A 17,841-nucleotide genomic window follows, 5' to 3' on the forward strand; every position below is an offset into this window, starting at 1 on the left:
TACTAGGTATGGCTTTTTGTATGCGTATGTGTCTTTGACATCTTATCTACTCCCTCTTGACAGATATATTCTGTCTGAGCAGGATAAAATTATTTTTGCAGCACCTACAGCCAGGAATTTGTCATAAATTAGTAGAAAAGTTTAAGGGAAATACTATGTGATCCTATAAGATCTTTGTAACATTGTGAAGCAGAAGCTTGTACCTTTCTGGTTGTTCACATGACATCAGCTTCCAGCTGGCAAAGATCCTCGGAAGAGCACTTGGCTCTCATTTTGGTGGGAATTTTTAACACACTAATTTTGACTTTTCCATTATTGAACAACATATTATAAGACTTTTTATACACATAAGGATTTGGCTTTTAAAGGGAAAGACTGGCATAGAGCTGCAAGAGAAGTTTTGTGCATAGTTTGTCAAAACCTCTGAAAAATAAAGGCATGCCATGAAATATCACTGTTGTGACATAGTGCACATTTCTTATGATTGTGTAAAGGGAATGCTATTATTTGTAGAAATAGTCACAGGTAGCAGTTTCCTAACTCATCCTAAATGTTGATGTGAAAAATTCTTACTTTTTAATTAAGCTAAATGAATAAATTCTAGCCTTCGCTTGACAGGTTTTTATATCAGAAACAGACTTCAGGTTGTTCGCACTTAGGAATCCAGTTGCTTCTCTATAGGGCCACCCATATGTGTTTGCTGGTACTCATATAAATGCTAAATGAATGTCATACATATTTATATACTGCATGAGCTGCTGAGGCAAAAGAGCAAATAAACAAGCCATGTGTGAGAGATGCTAAAAGGCCTGAGTAGCCTAATAAATCTTGCATTAGACTTAAGCTTAATAAATACAGGGCTTGAGGAGCACCAATGGAAGCAAAAGGTATTTCTTGAAGAAAAACCTTTGCTTTTCCATTGTGTGAAGGACTTTGGACATACAAATATGTGTAATTGCCTTTCAGTGACACATGTAGTAAGAACCCTTTTTCAGGCTTTAAAACTGCAAAATCTCTAATATCTGAAGTAATGAGGAAGAGAGTCCATGAGTAAACTTAGATTCTCTTTGAAGGCCAGTCTAATTGGTGATCTTATATGAGCAATCTCAGTCGCTTTGATAATGCAGTACTGAACACAGTGTGTGGGAGTAGAGAGGAAAAATAATCCTGTAAACCTTCATTGCTCCAGACTATGTCTTTGAGCAAGACAAAATAGCTTCAATTGCTGAGTCAGTCCAGGGCACATAAAAATAAATACATTCAGCAGCTTGAAACTGATCTGGAAGCAAACTACTGCCAATAGAGAGCAATGGCACATCTCATTGCATTCTTACCCTGTTCAAGAGGTGAATCCATGGAGTCTGTGCGGGCTGAACTCCCTGCTGGTGCTGCACCAAGTAGTCAGAGGAAGAGTCATCAAGCCAAGGAATGACAGTTGCATTGAACATTATTCTGAAGCCTGTGCATGGCTGGAAACTCCTCACTGGATCTGTTTATGAGGCAGAAAAGCCTATAGAAAGTGTGTCAAAGCACATGAATTTGTTCTTTAAAGTTATTGAGTAAAATTGCTGATGTTTAAGACTGTATGAAAACCCAAGAATGTTCCATCAAGTTTCTTAATGCACTCAACACTGCTCCTACTGAAATGTTAAACCTGCCAATTTTGTCCTCTGCTGTAGATGATTTGGTATGAATGGTTGTATGATACTTCGACATTCTTGTCTCTCTTGCATTTATATAAATCCTATGGTAACATAAACATTAATGTTGTACACATAAAAGGATAGTCTGTTTTTTCTAAGGTCTGAGAAGCCCAAGACTTGTTAGCTGTATGCAACCTATCTAGAAGCTAATTCGGTGTGAGGGAAGGGGTTTTGGAGGGGAGAGTCTACAGGAAGTAGGTTGGCTCCTTTGACAGAGTTGGGAACAAAAAGAGCTCACAAACTTATGTAAACAGCCTGAGAGGTGTCACCAGTCTCAGCCTCCAGCAAGGAAACTGGAGCTGGGGAAAACACTTTACGTTGAATGTTTTATTATTAACTTTTTTTTTTTTTTACATATAAGCCGACTACTTCTTGGTGTGAATGGGGCTGTGGAGTCTCTGCCTGTGCTCTCTGAAAGCTCATTGAATCTTTTTTTTTTTTTTTTAAAAAAAAAACCCATTAATATGCCTGATATTTAATGAATACAGAATGTCATTTATAACTTTGTTAGTTAATCATTGGTACTCTTTAAGGAAGTAATTTCACATGGATATCTCTCCCCCACCCAATTAGTACCACTCATCTTAACTATTGAGTAAGTTTTCTCATATCTTTTTTACACTTAAGCGCTGCGTAACATGGAGAATATGCGTTTGCCTACTTTAGCACACAAAAGCAACTGTGTCCTGCAGTTCAAACACTATACTTGTCACGTAAAATCTAGTAAATATTGTAATTAACTTATTTTCCAAGTGTGGTTTTTGATGTTAAATCAACTGTACAAGCAAGTCACACTTTTATTCTTCTGAATCACCTCAAGAATTCCTATTGTTTCCTACCTCAAAAAAGAGAAAGAATAGGATGATTTTTCTTTGCATTGACAATCCAATTAAAGCAACAAGGTGGCAGGAATGATATCAATTCCTATGAAAGCCCTGCTGTTTGATAGACTCTCCATCTGGGAATTGTGGCATAGTAATCTATAGTAAGGCAATATAGAATAACACAGAAACAGACTTCAATTGTTGACCTATTTTTGGTAGTCCACTATTGCTGGCAAAAGCTTAAATGAATCTCAAGGAGTCACTTGTTATGGGGATGCCAAAACAGAAAGCTATAACATAGAGAAGGCAGGAAAGAAAGTGATTACTTTTATTCTGCTGTTGTTTCTAGTATCCAAATAAAAATTCTCTGTTTCATCCACCAAAGTCATATCTAGCATGTTGTTTCTACAACAGATTAAAACAGATCAGGAAAGTTTCCATCAGTATTCCTGGCAGTTATTGAAGAAATATTTGTAGGTAAGAACTTGCTACTGTGACTGTGTCTTTGATTTCTGCTATGTCAATTTCAAAGTTGATATTAAAAATAAGAAGTAGGAAAACGTTCCAAAAGTCTTTCTGTTCACTACATAAAGGATGAAGATGATGGTGAGTTTTGATAAATGTATGTTGCTGAAGATATGTAGAATGTTCTTTAAATGTTATGTCACAGTGTTTTCTTGCTGGTAAGCCTTTGTTTTGAAAGGGGATGCCTCTGTGGTGTGATCTGTGCTTTTTCTACCCTGGGCCATGATGCATTCACAATATTTTGATGTTGAAGCTTCTGTCTAGATTGGTTTTGCTTTCTGGTGATCCTTTTAAATACTTTTCTCTTGTAATATGATGTATTAGGTGAAAACAGAATGGGTAAAGGAGAGAGCAAATGATGTAAATAGGGTACAGTGTTTGTTGCTGAGGTGTTCTTGCTGTCAACAAGTCAAGTCCTTATTCATGAAAGGCTGCATTTGTGTCACCTTTATTTATGTGTAAATACATTCCTTGCTCTGCTGGAAATCCCACAGAATCTGATACCAAAGCCAGTATCACGTTCCAAGAAATAGAAGTCTGGAGGCAAGAATGGGAAGATGTGATAATCTTGCATGTAATTTTTATGCCTGACAAATAGATGTCTTACTGACAAATTATAAATCAAATGAATGTCATGGATATAGAGCTTTAGAGGAGAAAACAAGGTACTGTACTAAAATGTCATGGGTTTTCTGAAAGAATTATGCGTTTTTAATACTTGAACATTTGGTGATAAAAAGGAACCCCTTCCCTTCTTCCTCTAACTGTTGATTAAAATAACTTCTGACAAAAAGCCAGTGGTAATGTACATTCCCATTACAAAGCATTTGCCAAGCAAAATTTCCAGCACCAAAGTAAACTTACAGATGTGCTCATCACTGTATTCCTGAAGCAATTGCTTTTTATTCGGGTCATTGTTTGATTTATGCTTAGTTTTTTAAAATCAAAAAAGCCTTGGTTCCAAAAGGTCTTCAAAACGTGGATCAGCTGCACAAGAATAGAGAGAGGGGTTCTGAAATATTTGAGGAAACTATTTTGCTCTTACCCTGTTCTAGGGATGTGATTATTGTGTATTATCTTACTTATTTTTTTTCTCTGAAGATTATAATTGGACCCTGCCTTTTGCTGTTTGAGGTATAGAGAACAGGAGAAAAGGCTGGTGCTTCTCTTCTAAGGAAAAAGTAATTCTTCTGAGAATCTCCACCCATGTAGTCTACAGACCCTGAATGTATGGACTGTACTTGACATTATGACAATTGTCTACAGCTGTTCTACTTTCCAAGAAGAAGTCTAAACTGTCTGTCCACCTTAATTTTTCTTTTAAACCTTGGGCAAGTAATGCATTCTGTTTAAGAGTTAAAATGGACTAAGATGTCTCAGGTAAACAGATCTGGCTAAAAACCCTGAGAATCTGAGCGCTTTGACTATTCTGGGAATCTAAAAGAAAGGGTGGGGGTTGGCATCAGTGTTTACTTTCTTACCTTTGAATTTGTGTTGCTCTCAAGATATGATGCTACATGACATAATGTATTTAAATTTTTAATTGGAAAACCCAAGTAACAAGCTTGGATACTTTTTGGCCTTTCCTAACGATTTGTGAAGTGTTGACAAGTATTGCAAGTCATTGCCATGTAAACAGAAATAAAACCTTGATTTCTGTAACACTGAACTTGCGTCTAGAGAGACATTATATAATTAAGAACATAACTGAATCAACTTTCTTTATTTACCCTGTACTGCCATAACTGCAGGATATGAATATGTTGGTGACTTTATTACATTGAGTGAAATTAGTAATTTACTGAACATTAGCTCATCTGTCAAATCATTTCTATAATAGTTTCGCTTCTTTGAGGAGCTTTTGGTGTACATGATGTATTTTGAGATCTGAATGAATTTGAGCAAGCGTGGTTTATGCTCTACTTGTAGATTAACAGGTACATTTCCACAGCAGTAGCTTCCCCTCTATATCCTTCCCCCCCTGCCATTAGAAGTAGATTTAGCTTAGCAGTTACTGGAAATGAGAAATTAAGTATCCAATTATTTTCAGTTATTTTTGTATTACTATATATTTTAAGAAGCTATAGAAAGATTACTGAGGATTATTGGGTTGTAGGTTCCCAGTGGTTGCTGGTAATTCATTGTGAATAGCATTATAACAACTTCTAGTGACTGGCACAATTGAATGTTTCAAATTTGCAATATTTTCTGCAAGACTTATTGCCATTAGTCTTCTTTTTTAATCTCATGGTTGTGCTATACCACTGAAACATCCACTTTTTAAAGTAGATCTTGTCACATTCCTATACTGTTTTTATTGTATATGCTATTATTACTTCAACTTGAAATTGCAGGTTCTTAGAATCATAGAATGGTTTGGGCTGGAAGGGACCTTAAAGTTCATCTAGTTCCACTTGAGCAGGTTGCTCCAAGCCCTGTCCAACCTGGCCTTAAACACTTCCAGGGATGGAGCATCCTCAACTTCTCTGGGCAATCTGTGCCAGTGTCTTGTCACCTTCAGAGTTAAAAGCTTCTTCTTATGTCTAACCTAAATCTACCCTCTTTCAGTTTAGAGTCACTACACATTTGTCCTATGACTACATCACCTTGCTGCGGGTACACTCAATCCCACTGTCCATGTGGCTAACAAAGATATTAAACAGCACTGGTCCCAGTACTGATACCTGAGGAATGCCACTTGTCACTAGTTTCCAGTTGGACGTCAAGCCATTGACTCTTTGAGTGCAACCATTGTGCCCATGCTCCTTATCCACTGATTGATCCATCGTCCATCCATCGAATTCATGTGTCTCTAGTTTAGAGACAAGGCTCCATCCTTGGCGGTGTTCAAGGCCAGGTTGGATGAGGCCTTGGGTGACATGGTTTAGTGTGGGGTGTCCCTGCCCATGGCAGGGGGGTTGGAACTAGATGACCTTAAAGTCCTTTCCAACCCTAACTGTTCTATGATTCTATGTGGGACAGTGTCAAATGCTTTGCACAAGTCCAGGAAGATGATGTCAGTTGCTCTTTCCTTTTCCACCAACGCTATCACCCTGTCATAGAAGGCCAACAAATTTGTCAGGCATGATTTGCTCTTAGTGAAGCTGTTTTGGCTGTCACCAATCACTTTCTTATTTTCCATGTGCCTTAGCACAGTTTCCAGGAGGATCTGCGCTATGGTCTTGTTGGGCACAGGGGTGAGACTGACTGGCCTGTATTTCCCCAGGTGTTACCTGGATAACTTTGGAATATGAAGTTTTTTGGTTTTTCTCTTTTTTCTTTATTGTCTTTTTTTGTCTTTCTTATTGTCTTATTTCTTTGACTCTTGTGAGCACTTTTCTGTTTTGTTGGCATCTTCCTGGCATGATTGTAGTCATTAATTGTCTTTGACAAGTAAATTCATGCTTTCTCTGAGATGTTTCTACACTTACATATTAGCATGGGAAAACATTCTCTTTCCCTTCTATTCAAATGTATTCATATTGCATCCCGAAGGCCAGAAGAAAGTGACAACATTTTGGTTTATGTGGAATAACAATACTGGAATATTAAAAAACGGGGCAACTCAAAAAGGGTGAGGTAAATAGGGTGAAATCGGATGTATCTGACATCATAAAAGTTGGGGCTCTTGGCCTCCCTCTCTTCCTGAGGAGGTTTGTTCCTATATAAACAAATTGAATTCTTCTTTTTCAAACTTCTGTGCTACTTAAAGATGCTGACTAAGCTGTTTCAGCACTTTGATCTCCTGCCATGATCTGACCCTAGCTGTACTTTCATCCTCTTCAAAAGTATTCTCTCACAGCAGTGGATTTGGCCCTAAGGGAATGATTATGCTTTTTTTTTTTTCTTTCACCATTAAATACTGCCTAGATGGCTGCCTTTGTTGAACAAATAAGCTGGTAAGCTATTCCCTGAGGATTTAGTTTTTAAGCCAGTAACAACCGAATTGACTCTGTAACCTTAAACACACTACTAGAAATCAGTGTGATACTTCCCAGCAAAGGAAATAGTATAGGAGTTACATTTTTGGAACTGGTACCATTGGATGCAGGCCTTGTGTTTTATGTGAAATACAGCTTTTTGTGAAGACTTGAACCATGTACATGGTAACAGATGTATTCATCTTGTTACAGCACTCTTCAGATACCGTATCCTTGCTAGCTTCCAGCTCTTGCCCAAAAGGCAAGGAGTCGAGCTAGACATTGCTGAAATTTGTTTACCTTGTCTGAATCACATTTACCTCATGACTGACTTGCACACAGAGGGCATATTATGAAAAGGTTTATTCCTGAGGAGACTTTATTCTCTTTTCCATTCTCCACGGTGTAAATAAAGGTGCTATTATAGGTGTTTAGAGACTCTAGGGATGTAGGAACTGGTGCACAGAAGATCGCGTGATGTGATGGGAAGTTGCCAGGAGGGGCGGGATCCAGCTGACTCTAGGGAGGCGCTTCGGCTACATATATAAGGAATTGTAACTGTGCAATAAATCGTTGTTGATCCGCATTCCGTGAATGCGCTATGTCTCAGCCTTAGTTTGGAGGGAACTAGTGCTTCCGTCCCTCACCACACGAGTAGTGAGAAACTACAGGGGGAAACAGAGGTAGATGATACTCATTAAGGAACTTGTGTGTCTTCTAGTCATTAAGCTTTCAGAATGCCATTTTCCATAAAGATATCTCCATAAAGATAATTTTATTTCTGTAAATAGATTTTTCTATGCATGGAAAATATAAAACTAACATATATTACATATCAACAAAAAATTGAATGCATCTGTTGTTTTCCCTTGTGGTCAAAACAAGTTGAAATGCTATCAAGAAATGTGGCATGAAAAAAAATCAAGGCTCTGTGCATCTCTTGATTAGTGGGGTTGGTGTTTTGGGTGGTTTTTGTGTTTGTAAACAATCATGGCAATGGCCAGTCTACATGTGATAACTTATAGATGGCCACTGTGACAATTTAAGCCTCTAGCTCAAAACCAACTAACTTGTGTTGAAATGGAATACAAATTTAGTGTTAGTTAATACCGAGTCTTTATTGACCTGATCTTATTATCGTCCTGTTTTCATCAACCATCTAATAAAAAAAGACGATGAATTAGACTCTGCATATGTGTTCTGAGTAAAAACAAGATGCCACACTTGTAATTTTGAGTGGTCTTATTTTGCTGCACTTTATTACTTTGTGCAAATATTTTCTTCATTGCTACCATCAAAACTGTTAATTAAATCTGAATTGGATTAAATCTCTTTTCTTTTGTTTAACAGATGATGTCACTAATATTTCTCAGAAATCCCTCTTTGCTGATGAAAACCAGAATGTGCCAAGAGGACTAGGAGTTGTGGTGTGGAAAGTCCCAGTACTAACATACCTAGTGACTTAGCTACTCGTGCTGCTCAGTCTTCACCTCTTTCAGATAAAATCAAACACAGCTGCCTCAAATTTGTGGACAAGAGTACAAAGGTACCGTGTGTTGCCTCCATGTCGGCTGGGTAGGAAGAAAATACATCTACAATAATGAAGTTATCAATTTATTAGATACAGTTTGAAGCTTCAAGTTTAACTTTTTTCTCTTTGTGTACAGAGATAGACTTGAATCCCAACCAGACTTTGCAGGCACTAAAATAAACTATATTTGTACTAAGTTTTTGTCTTTGCTTGAATATATTTCTCTTTACACAGAGAATTTTGTGTTCAGTAAACAAATTTCTTGATTACATGAACACTTTCTAACTCTTATTTCTTTATTAATTTTGTAAGGCATTTCTCCCTTGCCCATTGCATCTAAAATGCGCAGTCCAAATTGTTGCTCCATGTCATATTTATCATATGTTGCTAACTTGACCACTGCCTTACTTTAGCTGTACCTGTCACCATTAATAAAGTAGAAAGGCTTTAATTGCTTTGGTCACAGCTGGATACTAAGCTGCTTTGACAGGCTTTCCCAACCTTCTGTTGAATTTTGAGTTTATAGTATGCACATATCTGGGTACTTAGAAGGCACCTATATATACAATGCATAAAACCCCACCACAATGTTTTGGTTGCTTCAAGGGCCATCTGCCATATGGAGAAAAGTAGCAATTTCCTCCTATTAAGGAAGTATGGTAAGGATGACGGTTTAACACGGTGCCTAATTTCTGGCTTTTTTGTCTTGTGGTAGTCCTGCAGTGGAACTGCAGTGATGATACAGTTACAGGATTAGAAATATTAGGAGAGCTGGACAACCCCCACTCTGTGTAACCATCCTTACTGCAGCAAAATGCCACTGGACCCTAAAAATGATGTTTTTATCTGGAAAGATGTGAATATAATTGAGGTTTGGCAGAAAACCGTAATGCAGAAAGACAAGGAACTGCAGTAACCCAGGAAATACCCTTTCCTGGTGGGTATTTTGCAGTTCACATATCAAAATTGTTGCCTCTGCTGCTCACAAACTTTGCTGTTATATTTGGTACAGTGCAGACTGACACTTACTTTTCACTTCTGAATGGAAGGGTAAAGTATGACCCTAAGTAAGACAGGTGCTATGGGAAATGACAGCTGTAGAGTGTGTGGTCGTTACTGAAAAACTCACTAAGAAGGAAAGAGTAAAAACTGTAGGATATAGAACATGCATTACAGCCCATCTGGATGGTATTTGCTTGTCTTCTATGACACTCAAATACAGCTAATAGTTTATTAGTACCTTGATTTTAATGCTTTAGAGAATTTTATTGTAGTAAAGTCAATATAAAGCAACAGATAGAGTGGAAAAATGTCTGAAATGATCTGATGTTCGTGAATTAACTTTTACTATAGAGAATAATTATGGTAGCTAAATTTGTTTTGGGAGCAGCAGATAAACTAATGTGATCCTAAATTCTCTCTTTTGTGATTGAGAAGGCAGTTCAACATTTACTTCTGACTGGGTTTAACTCTTTATGGTAAATGCATGAGGATTTTCAGTTATAGATGTATCTAAAAAAATCATCTTCATATCTACTTAATAATAACAAAGTAAACAATGCTGATATTGAAAAGAATTTAAAAAACCTTTAAAAACAGCTGTTGACTTTCTGCTAAGGGGAAGGCATTTTGATTTTTAAATCTCAAAGAATGCAATTTAAAGATTTATTTTTCCCCCCAGTTGCCCTTTAGTCTGCCCCATTCCTGTACATCCAAAAAGTTGAACATAGGTTAACAAATTGGTTTAGACTTAATATTTTTAGCTGACTCTGCATAATGAAAATGAAATGCTCAAAACATGAGTCTTCAACAAACGGTGTATTTTGGAAAGTGATTTTATCATGTGCCAATTATCTATAAGGAGGCTTTCTATTTCTTGGAGCTAGCTTACAAAAATTTGAGCAGAGGAATTTCATCCTCTGTATTGCTTATGCACATTTACCCAATGCTACAGGACCTATCTGGTCCCTATTTACCTTATTTGGCTAGACTGTTTCTGATATCTCCAAACTGTCTTCTCAGAATGGCGGTGTAAACGCAAGCGTTTGTGCAGAAGCATTGTTTTTACACCATGCAGCTTTGTGTGGACACTTTGCTTTAGAGAAAGACTGTCCTCTTCTGTGAAAAATCAGGATTGCTGCAATGTATTTGGTATAGGGTCTGGCACATTTTTAAAAATGTATCTTTGTTTTGCTGACTGATAGTGAAATTTGCCAAAAATTATATTTTTCCTCTCTCTTTAAATTGGTGGAAACTAAATTTAGATAAACTTTGGTATTACTCTCATATTTCCATTTTTTTCTTAACTTCCTTTGAACAATCCATCTGCACTGACTAAGCCTCTGTACAAATATTACTTATGGTCCTAACTATGTGATTACAGATCCATTGTTCTTCAGACATGCAAAACAAGTGCTATAACATACTTGTGTCCAAATTGTTTCTCTACTTGCAAATATAACAAGCTAGTACATTTGAGTAGCTGATAGCTATATAGCTGCTGGCACAATTCCCACACGTTTTACCATTAGATAAGTCCATGGCTGGTAATGGTTGTGTTGAGATAAGTTAGGTAATGTTTCACTTAGTCATCTAGAAGTACTCCTCTGTGTTGAATGTTTGGAAGAGAAAAAAACTAAGCAAACTTTTATGACACCTCTCATATATGACTTACTGTCCAATATTAAGCACAACAGATCTTCAGTCTATTATGAAGCTGCATGTATATTCATAAATGAGTATGAATGGAAAAAGAAGGTATGAACCTTGAGAAAACTATAACCTACTGGTATGCATTCAATAAGTAGTTGTGACAGACTGAAGTTGGCAGTTTTGACAATTCTTTACGATTGTAATACCTTGGAATACCTGGTGTTTTTTCTTGATAAATAGTCTCTCTCAGGGTTATCATTGTCTTTCTAGCTTTCTGTTTGTTTTTCTCTGCTCTTCCATTCAATTAATTTGTAACTTCAACAGCTCTGAACGATGTGTTGTGAATATTGAATAGCTCTGATAATGTGATTTGATTATGGCAATAATATATTGGGAGGATAAGGCATGTTTTATGCATAGCATTGTGTGAATGTTGATTTCCAGGGAAATATTATTGAAAGACACTAATAATCTCAACACCTGAAACTTATTCTTTCTGAAGGAAACTCATCCTGTGCACATACACACATACTACATTTATGCGTATTTATATTCAGTACATTATGAAGTTCTTTGTATTAGAAGTAGTCTTAAGCAAAAATATATTTTAAAATGTGCCTTTATGTGTTTCAGTGTCATAACCAGCTTGAGGAATAATAAGCTATTTCTGGTTGATGGTCAGTACTGCATTTCTGCAATCAAGTACCCTAGGATGGCATAACGTATTATTTTGAGGAAACTGCTTTCTATCAGTCTTTAATTCATGGAGACCTTTCTGGTTCTTTTCTGCCTTGTGTGATCTTTTTGCACATCCTACATTTTACATAAAATGTGGAGTCAGTGTGCCTGAAAAATGTTACATATTGAAACACTTCCATCTTGTCAGCTGAAATCACTTTTGGTTTGGTGCGGACAGTATTCTGTGTTTGTGTCAAAAACCAAACATGAAGCAAACTAGAAACTCTTCAAGTTTGTTTGAAAAGTTACTTAGGATGTGGATATCTTTAGTAGAGTCACATTTATTAATGTCACCTAGCTCTTGTGTGTGTTGGTTATAGCAGGAAGCAGAAATGAGGAAGACAAAATATGAGAAAGAACTAGTATCTCATAGGACCATATGTATGAGTATAGGAACTGAATTGAATAAACCAGAGCATTTTCTAGTTAGCAAATACAACACACTTTAATGAAGGAAAAAAAACCCTTTGCAATGAACGTTCTCTTTTGGGTTTGGGTTGAGCTGAGTAGCATAAATATATGACTGCAGAATTGACTAGCAGTGTTCTGATTTGTGTTGGAAAATTACTTGTTCATCAGAGATGTTTGATGATACAGTATTAGCATAGGGTACCAGATAGTGTCAGTTTCAGGTATTCTCCTAAATCCTGTTTTATTCACTTTCTGTGAGTATATTGATCTTGAAGAAATACATTTTATCAGTTCTGAACCCTGAAACTTATATCATGGATTGAATCTTTGTGATTGTCTTTACCTGAATTAGTTTTAGATATTGAGCGACTGTTTAGAGACTGTATACAAACTAACAAACAGATGTATTAAGCATTTATTTTCTAATCAAACCCAGAAGTTTCATTGGCTACTGAAAATGTATCATGTCTATCATTACAGTGCCCTGTCCTGGGGACAGTACAGGTTCATGATCCAGGAAGAATTCTATTTACAATTTGGAAAAGGGGGCATAAGAGAAGATGGAAATGCAGTTTTGTTAAAGAGTGTGACAGACTAGTATGTCTGAAAGGGATTCCTATGTAGACAGAATGATGGGTTTTGCATATGTGCACTAAAGTCAGGACCATCAGGGATGCAAATCTGTATTTAGTCCTGAAGGTGGAAAATGTTGAAGGGTGGAGGGGATCAGAAGTAGTTAAATCATTTGACTAGGAGAAAAGTTTAAATTTGATTAGTTGGCAGCTCCTGAACTCAGTGCTGTGCAGGCTTGATAAGCATGTTTGCCACAACCCTGTTAGCCTGTGCGCTACTACTTACTATTAAAACCAAAGTAAAAAGGAAAGAGGGAGAGGGAAATAAATTTTGATTGACTTGTATGAAATCTAAATTAAAACTAAGAAATGCAAAGGGGAACCAGGTGAGAGAACATATTGACAAGTGTCCAATCTGTAGCAAAGACATTTTTACTGCTTCACTGAGAAGCGTGCATTTCTGTATTGAGGAAATACTTTATTGTCTTCTGGTTGTTTCAGACAAGAGGTGGGAAGGGATTCATCAGAATTATCATATTTTCTGTGCTTCTGAGACTTAACATAGTATTGTTTTGCCTTTGGCATCAGTTGCAATTTATTCTGTCTGTTCAACAGTGGTGATTTAATATTTCTGTGCTTTTCAGGAAACTGTGGAAAGCTGACTTCTGCTCTTTCTCAAATAAGAGAATCTGTGTTAAACTGCTTGAAAGAGTGTAGTGGTAACAATTTCCTGCACAGGCTTGCTGGATGTTATTGCAACCCAACTATAAGAGAAATTTGGTAGTAGAAGGGAGGTGGAGGGTATTTGGTCATTTTAATTAACTTTTCAACAATCAAAGATTTAGAAGTAGGTCCTCTATTTGGCACAAGAGAAAGGAAACCCATTATTTGGCTGTTTACTGATAAAGACCTGCATATCTCAAATAAAACATCTAGTAATTCTTTATCCTCAGTCCCTTGAAACATTTGTGAAGTGCTAGTGAAGATCTTTATGATTTGGTGTTTACAGACCTGTACTGCTAAAAAAATAATAAATAGTATATGTTTGTAGCAGAGCCATTTGAATTGCTATTCCCTGGGAGGGGACAGAATATGGTCACGCTTAAGAGTACACAGTTTTCATATTGCTCAATGGAACAGGCAGCATTTCAGCATTTTCCTTTTCTTGTACAAGGGCAGCATCTTCACATAACAACTTCACGTAACAACTAAGTCTTGATCTGTGTGCAACTTTCAGGTTTCATCTCACCTATATTTATTCTTTTTCCTCTTCTGATATGCACTTCTCTTCCTTTCCTTTCTTTGCGTATTTGAGAACTAGTGGTTGTGGGGAAAGAACACAAAACCAGCAGATATAACTCTTAAAGCTACTGATAAGAAGTGGGCTACATCACTGAGAATATTAGCCCTCTTTCTTCCTCTATTAGGGTCTTCTTAAGCATCCTACATTCTAGTAGTTCATTTTCCAGGGTATATGCCTTCCACCCCCCTCACCCCTCTTTTCCCGCTCCCCCTTCCTCTTTTAGAAACAGCCAATTCAAGTTTTGCTAGTATAGTTTTGCTATATAAGAGATGAAAAATTGTGGTGTTACTGTGATAGGAGTGCTAACCTTAACCTTAAACCAAAATATTATTCAGAGATTCACATGAAGTTTAGGAAGATGAAGGATGATGTGGAGAGAATAGCTCTTTTGGCAATACCTATTTCCATGTTCTTCCACATTAAGACCAAGTGTGCCTGTAAGGTCACTCCCAGCACCCTAATTTTTTGAGGCTTCCTTATGCCACTTTTGGGAATGAGGTGTGGAGCTGGACAGAACTGAATACTAAGATCAATTCATAACAGAAATTATATAAATATGGATGTATTTTTTACAGAACTGGATGCAAAGTTAGCATTCCAACTGTATCTTATTTATATGATAATGCGACTTGATTTTCATCCATGGTAAAAGATGATTTACAAAGCCAGTTGGACCTTGCAGAGAGCAGCCTTGTTTGCAAGCACCATGGGAAGAAAGAGCTTGTGTTCATAAGAAATGAAGCATAAACATCATTATTTCAACTACAGGGACTCCTGTAACCTTTAGGTGACATGTCTTGGCCCCAACTTGATGTACTGTCTTTGTGGTCTGAAACTGTACTGTCTCTTTGAAGCAGTACACTGAAATGACAACTTGATATCCCAATGAAGGAAACAACGTGTAGGTAAAAGCGGTAGGGATGTTTTCCTCAGAGTGAATAATAAATTATTTTTTTTAATCTTCCCAAATGACAAAACCAGCCTGACTATGGCAGAGTTCAACAGTTTGAGATACACTGCTAGCAATGCTGTACCCCCCCAAAATTGGATACTACCGTAAGATTGACTTGCAGCTTTCTTACTAGAAAGGTCAAAATTGCATATACAAGTAATCTCTGTTCTGTGCCTAATCATTCTTTCAAATTCAGGAAGCTTTATTTCCATGTATGTATATATATGTGTGTGTATATATATATATATATTTGTGTGCATTGATTAATTTCTGAGCCTCAAAGTACTTTGGATCATTAATCTGGGCAGCAGTCAGTCTATAGCGATTTGTCACAGAGTAATTCTGGAGTTTTGTATTTATATCTAACTGCATGTTTCTCTCTTTAAGCTGAGTTTGTTTTTCAACATTCTGAGGAATGCTATCCTTAAAATTATGATTTTGATACATGTATCTGGATAAAAGTAATTTTTGCAAGTCTTCAACACATACCAGCTGTAAGCATCTTCAGAAAGCACGTTTGTATTTCTGGTGGCCAACTTGCCGACAACCTTTCCTACAAGACTGGCACAGTTAGAATCAAATTTGCTGGCAGTTACCAGAAGGGTATTTTATTGGTAGCCTTCTCACGGTGGTGAAGCATTTTCAGTTTGTGGATATTGGAGACTGGTTACACAAAGAAAGTCTTTAGTTCACAAGGGTTCTTCTCTGTGCTTTTCTGCTGCTTTGTTGTGCTTGTCTCTGTGCTGTTTAAGCTGAGAAATAAATGAAAGCTTGTCTCCAGGCTCTTGCTGTGTGAGTATCTAGCTGTGCATTTTACTGACTGCCGTTTCGAGCTGCTGCACTGCCTCCCTTTTAGGATGTTGAAAGAAGAAAGATGCTATTTTCTGGCTGAACTATCCAGTTTAAATATTTTATCCCAGTTGTATCAGCCGGTCACCAGAGTGGCTTAAACTCTGTTCACTCCAATGACCACTCAAATATCAATACTTGAAATACCAACATTAGCTGGCTGATTATCAGAGCACTGAGGAAAGTTATGAGGAAAGTTAACAGACCTTGTGATGCAATTGTGCTTTTGTGGGTGCTGATTTTGATGATTCCTGCCAACTAACAAGTGTAAACTCTTGCTGGGTTCTCGTAAACCTCATTTCTCATAAGCCTATTCAGTCTCTTATATTTTAAAGTTGTCCTCAGAATGTCTGTCTGAGGTAAGCAAGTGTAATATCTGTTTTACTGAAAGGTTAAGTGATTTGTTCATGTTTGTACAAGGAATCTGTGACAGAAGTGTAGATAGAACCAAAATCCATGAAGCCTTAGCCCATGTGTTGTCCATAAAAGGCAGTGATTTTTGATGGGATATTAAAATGTGTACTTATTCCTGGGGCAATGAGAATTTCCTGAAAGACTGTGGAGTCATGGAACATCAGCAGATCACCTTTCCTGAGGTGCCATTGAAAAAAAGAACATAAACCATTACTATCCTTGACAGAAGAGCTAGCTGCCTTACAAATACTGTGCTCATCCACAGGATATCACCTGCTATGGAAACTTCTGAGTGAGGTGTTATAAGCTTAACTTATGCTACACTGGAATCTCTACCAAGAGAAAAAGTTACCTGTGTCCATCATGTCTTACAGGTTGCTATGATGAGACCTTTTGGCAAAGCAACAATAAAAAATGCTTAGAGATTCTTAGTGATTGGTTTCCAAAGAGTTTGGACCTAGATGTACATTGTTATTAAAAGAAGAATGGCTCAGGACTGCAAGCTGAGAATCTGTAAAAATATGAATGTGGAGTTAACAAAAAGATTTTTTTTGTTTGTTTGTTTTGTTTTTTTGTTTTTATCAAAAAATAAATAAAAAATTTCTAAGTGGCACTTACAAAACTGTTCCACTGCAAGGGAACTCTGTGTTTCCCTAAGTGGGATATGATTTAAAGTAACCCTTAAAAGCTCTGTTGTTTTAGGAGTAGATCTGTGTCTGTAGGTATCCTATGAATAGATATCTAAAATGTGACTACTCTATATTTAGAAAATTATTCTGCTAACTAATTGTATGTTGTTTTGTTTTGTCTTTTTAATTGCTGGGAACAGTATTATTTTACATCCTGTAGAGATGCTTTAGCTTTTATCTGTTCAGTCATGTTTTATTACATAGAACTGAAAATTGAAGCAGGAAATGTAGGTCATCTGAACCTTGTGAGAAATGTGCCTTGGACATTGGGAGCTATGAACATTGTCATTCCCATATGGCCACTGGTTGATTATAATTGTTTTTTTGAACCATAACATAGGTGAATTGGCAGTGACTTCTGAAGTTAACCTTATAGAGGTGTCCACTGCATTTACTGTTGTTAGGTGTTAGGATAATAAAATTTATTTTAAGCTTCTTGAATATTCACAACTTTGTTGTGATGTCAGTATATTCTTGGTACATGTTCACAAGCATAATAAGGGTTATGGGGTAGCCCAGAGTAGACTCTGCAGTATTATAAGAGAAAGGTTAAAAATAAAATGACACTACTGATGTGGAAGTGAAGTGTTTAGAACAATGTTTTGAGATTTAAATTTAATATTTTTTTTTTAATTCCAGAGAGTACTTCAAAGAGTGGTGCTGAAGTAGTTCTAAGGCTAACTTAAGTGCTAAATGTAATTTAAACAGTTTTAAATAATGCTTATTTTATTTAGAACATGATGTTTTTGAAGATGGAC

General features: G+C 36.8%; 1 protein-coding gene across 10 annotated transcripts in view; it reads left to right on the forward strand.

Annotated features, from left to right (window-relative positions):
• Positions 1 to 11,122: 11,122 nt before the first annotated feature.
• The window catches only part of JAKMIP1 (janus kinase and microtubule interacting protein 1), an 89,097-nt gene continuing 82,378 nt past the window's right edge, over positions 11,123 to 17,841 (forward strand). For 8 of the 10 annotated variants that reach the window (XR_013957550.1, XM_080624779.1, XM_080624780.1 and 5 more), the window contains exon 1: positions 11,123 to 11,260. The gene's annotated coding sequence lies outside the window, so the exon portion shown is untranslated. Of the gene's footprint in view, positions 11,292 to 11,796; positions 11,833 to 17,841 lie in introns of those variants that run through there. The other 2 variants (XM_080624777.1, XM_080624778.1) reach the window with 2 other exon arrangements.

Source organism: Psittacula echo (genome assembly GCF_963264785.1).
Source record: "Psittacula echo genome assembly, chromosome: 1".
Classification (NCBI taxonomy): domain Eukaryota; kingdom Metazoa; phylum Chordata; class Aves; order Psittaciformes; family Psittacidae; genus Psittacula; species Psittacula echo.